General features: G+C 55.5%; 1 pseudogene; it reads left to right on the forward strand.

Moving 5' to 3' along the window:
• LOC143175928 (large subunit ribosomal RNA) overlaps nt 1-5,000 on the forward strand; it is a 10,224-nt pseudogene that overhangs the window by 1,854 nt on the left and 3,370 nt on the right.

Below are 5,000 nucleotides of genomic sequence, written 5' to 3' on the forward strand. Positions count from 1 at the left end.
CGTGGAGAAGGGTTTCGTGTGAACAGCCGTTGCACACGAGTCAGTCGATCCTAAGCCCTAAGAGAAATCCTATGTAGATGAGGTGTTTTTTTATTTTATACACGATCAATACGAGAGAGAGAGACAAAAAGTACACACCCATCGGGCGAAAGGGAATCCGGTTTCTATTCCGGAACCCGGCAGCGGAACCGCATACCATTCGGGCCCTCGTAAGAGTGTTCGTCGGGGTAACCCAAAATGACCTGGAGACGCCGTCGGGAGATCCGGGGAGAGTTTTCTTTTCTGTATAAGCGTTCGAGTTCCCTGGAAACCTCTAGCAGGGAGATAGGGTTTGGAACGCGAAGAGCACCGCAGTTGCGGCGGTGTCCGGATCTTCCCCTCGGACCTTGAAAATCCAGGAGAGGGCCACGTGGAGGTGTCGCGCCGGTTCGTACCCATATCCGCAGCAGGTCTCCAAGGTAAAGAGCCTCTAGTCGATAGATTAATGTAGGTAAGGGAAGTCGGCAAATTGGATCCGTAACTTCGGAATAAGGATTGGCTCTGAGGAGCGGGGCGTGTCGGGCTTGGTCGGGAAGCGGGTCTGGCTGACGTGCCGGGCCTGGGCGAGGTGAACATGTACGGCAACGTGCAGGGATCCGAGCTCGGTCCCGAGCCTTGGCCTCCCGCGGATCTTCCTTGCTGCGAGGCTTTCGCGTAGCGTTCGTCCTCTTCGGCCGCCATTCAACGCTCAGCTCAGAACTGGCACGGACTAGGGGAATCCGACTGTCTAATTAAAACAAAGCATTGCGATGGCCCCCGCGGGTGTTGACGCAATGTGATTTCTGCCCAGTGCTCTGAATGTCAACGTGAAGAAATTCAAAAAAGCGCGGGTAAACGGCGGGAGTAACTATGACTCTCTTAAGGTAGCCAAATGCCTCGTCATCTAATTAGTGACGCGCATGAATGGATTAACGAGATTCCCTCTGTCCCTATCTACTGAGTTCACCGCTAGGAGGCGCAGAATACAGACGCGTGTTCACGTCGCTCCGTGTTTCGAGGCCCAAAAAAGCGGTAAATGTCGAGGAGAAGTCAATTTACGCAGTCTAAAGTGAAGTGCAAGTGTTTCTGAGCAATCTGTGCAAAGAATCGCGGAATTCGGTCAGCGGGATCCGAATTTATCGAGAAAATAAAGTTAGCGTCGGTTGGTGACGTCACCTGGCGTCACCTGAGATTTTCAAAGCCTCAGATCCGTTTTAAAAACCGCGGGACCGTAGAATCGCCGCGGCCAGTGGTCTGTCTAAGACGTTGTGGCACAGTGCCGTGGTAATTTCTGTCGAATTGTCACAAACTAGTGATATTTATCGTGATATATTCGAGTATCAACGACAACAGATTTGTCGACGCCATCTTGGACGCCATCTTGGACGCCATCTTAGCCGGCCATCTTGGACGGCCATATTGAAGACCAGCAACCTGTAGCGCCGCCACCGGTGTACCGAGGAAACACGCAGTTCCGAGTCGTCAGCCGCGGCGACAACAGCTGTTGCCGCAGCATGACGCGCAAGGCGACGCGCAGCCGTGCAGCTGCCGAGGAGAAACCCGCGACGTGGTCCCCGGAGATGGAGTCACCCGATACCAGCGAGGTGGACTCTCCCGTCAGGGAGGAATGCCGGCGTGCGAGGAAGGCAAAAAGGAAGGCGCGCATTCTGGACTCGGAGTCGGACTCCGACTGCTCGAAAATCGTGTCGAGAATCCCCGTGCCAGCGAAGAAGAAGGCGCAACCCGAGGCTGCGGAACCAGGAAAACCAGCGAGTAGGCCAACCGCGAAGCCCGTGACCCCCGATGCCAGCCCCTCGACCAACATGGGACTAAAGGAGAAGGCAGAGCAGGTGCAGAGGAGCGTGGTTGAGCACCTGTGCGATGCGCGGAACAGGGTAAGTCCCAATACGAGTAAATTAATATTGACCGCGCTCTCCACCATCAACGGCCTACTTGACCGCGCCCTTATGGCCAATGCCCACCTCGAGGGCCAGATAGTGGCCCTCCGCAGCGCGCCCCACCCCCGGCCCCCCCCATCGGCCCCAGCACCGCCCCCCACCAACCCCGCGAACCCCCCGAAAGCCGCGCCACCCGCGAATCTAGGGCAACCAATTACGTACGCGCAACGACTCGGGATTTCCTCCAAGATCGCGGCCCTCTCGAATGTCAGGCGCGACCCCCCCAACGTTGTAACGATAATACCCAAGGACCGGCAAGCCTTCGCTAATAGCGAAGAGACCAAGAAGGCGGTCCTCAAACTGGTGTCGCCCGCGAAATCGAACCTCCAAGTGAGGAACATCAGGACAATTAACGGAAACGGGATCATCATAGAGGCGGCGAAAGGTAGTAACCTATCGGGCCTCACCTCGAACGACGAGCTGAAATCCGCCGGCTTCGTGGTCGGCGCTCCCCCCAAGAAGGCCCCCCGCGTTATCATCTATGACGTCCCGCGGTCTGACAACGATCAGGCAACGATCGAAGCGATTATTGCGCAAAATATCGACCCGAAGGACCGAAACATCTTCAGGGAACAGACTAAGGTGTCTTTCAAGTCTGGACCAAAAGACAGGGACTCATGTAACCTAATCCTTGAGGTATCCCGACCCGTTAGGGATATCCTTTCAAAGAAGGACAGGTTATACGTAGGGTGGAAATGCTGCCGGTTGGGCGACTATGTAGCGGCAACTCGCTGCTACAAGTGCCAATCGTTTGGCCATACTACCAAACACTGCCGCGCAGAAAAGGAAGTCTGCGGGCATTGCGCGTCGGCGGGCCACAACTTCAAAACGTGCCCGGCAAAAAAAGACGCGCCAACTTGCTCCAACTGCCGTAAACACGGCAAGGAGCACAAACACGCGGTTACAAGCAAGGAGTGCCCCTCCTACCGGCAAGCTGTTAATCAGGTGCTGATCCGCACTGACTATGCATAAATCTTTCATGAGCGGTAGTCAGGAAATCAAATTAGCGCAAGCTAATTTACGTGGCTCACGGACAGCTTCCCTGGAGATAAGCCACGTTATGAACCGCGAGCATATCGACATCCTGCTTATGCAGGAGCCGTACAATGTGAAGGGCAAATTCATCGGCCTCACGAACTGTACGGCAGTCACGGGCGCGGAGCCTGGCAACCGAGCCATGGCAGGTATCGCGATACGCAATCCCAACCTCGAGTCCCTTAAGCTGTCGCATCTCAGCGACGACTATTGTACGTGTATCGAGGTAACAGGACCATTTGGGAAACTGTACCTCGCTAGCGTATATTTCAAATTCTCGCACGATATCGAAAGATATCTGGCGAGAATCTCACAAATATGCCGCTCCCTCCGCGGACAGAGATTAATAATCGCTGCCGATGCCAACGCGAAGTCCTCGCTTTGGCACAGCACCACAACCGATCCGCGAGGCGAAGAATTGGAATGGGTTGTAGCCCAGGAAAATCTAGTAGTCCTCAACGAACCCGGTAACGCCCCCACATTCCGTAACCATAAAGGATCCTCCAACGTAGATGTAACGCTGTCAAGCCTTCCGACCGTCGGGTTCGTAGGAAGCTGGAAGGTCCATGAAAATTGGACATCCAGCGACCACAACGCAATCACGTTCACGTATAAGGCCCCCACCACAATGGGACCCGCCTCCGCGAGCCCCAGATTCAACACTTCCAGGGCCGATTGGGCTAAATTCCAATCGAACCTGGAAATAATTAAAAGCAGCCTCCCCCGCGATTCCCGGCTGGACAGCAAATCTGCAATTGAGGCCACAGCTGCGTCTCTCCAAGACGCAATCATTACGGCTGCGCAAAAATCCCTCCCGAGAAAGAAAATTTTCCCGAAATCGGTTCCCTGGTGGACGGTAAACCTGACTCGGCTAAAGAAGAAGACTTACCGCATGCGGAAGTCCTTCCAGGTCGAGTCGGACCCCTCCATCAGGGAGGCGAAACGCGTCGCGTACCTTCAGATTCGCAGGAAGTATTCCTACGAAATTCAGACCGCCAAGCGAGCAAGCTGGCGGGACTTCGTAACGGAATCCTGCGCGAAAAACCCATGGGGAGCGGCGTATAAAATTTGCGTCAAAAAGATCAGCCCTGATAAAGCCCTGGCCACTTCCCCGGTTCTGTCCGGTTCTACAATTACGTGGGAGGAGACCGCGTTAAGTCTCCTCCACGCCCTTGTTCCCGACGACGCCCCGGACACGCTCGAGTGTCAACGTCGTAAAAGGTCCGCGAGCGTAACCCCCCCGGATACCCCAGATACTCCGCCCTTCTCGGAACAGGAAATTTGCCATGCAATCGGCTCGATTCGCAATGGCAAAGCTCCAGGTTCCGACCTTATCGAGGTCCGAATGCTTAAGGCCGCTTATCCGGTCTTAATAAGCGAAATCTCAGCCCTCTTCAACGGCTGCCTGTCACAAGGCAGCTTCCCGAAGCCATGGAAATATGGCTCGATACGCGCCCTCCTCAAAAGCCCCGATAGGGACGAGTCTGCGGCCAGCTCCTACAGGCCCATCTGCCTCCTCTCGGTGGTTGGGAAATCCCTGGAGAAGCTGATCCGCGAAAGGCTGGAGCCCATTTTTCTCCACCCCGGCTATGCTTCCCCTAGGCAGTTCGGCTTCCGAAAGGGAAGGTCGACGACTGACGCCATCCGCGCCGTCCGCAGCGGGCTCGAGGGGTCAACGACAAAATACGCGCTTGCGATTTTGTTCGACATCTCGGGCGCGTTCGACAACGTATGGTGGCCCAGCGTCCTCTTTCGCCTCAAGGAGCGGAACTGCCCGCGAAACCTATATAGACTCGTCGCGGATTATCTCAACGACCGTACGGCCTCACTGATAGGGAAATTGACCCGTGTCGAGAAACAGGTAACCAGAGGCTGTCCCCAGGGCTCAATCTTAGGGCCCAGCCTCTGGAACCTTGTGTTCGACAGCCTGCTGATCACCCTGGCCAACGAGGGCGTAGAGGCGTTCGCCTACGCGGACGACCTCCTTAT

The sequence above is a fragment of the Nomia melanderi genome, unplaced genomic scaffold (assembly GCF_051020985.1).
Source record: "Nomia melanderi isolate GNS246 unplaced genomic scaffold, iyNomMela1 scaffold0259, whole genome shotgun sequence".
Lineage (NCBI taxonomy): Eukaryota > Metazoa > Arthropoda > Insecta > Hymenoptera > Halictidae > Nomia > Nomia melanderi.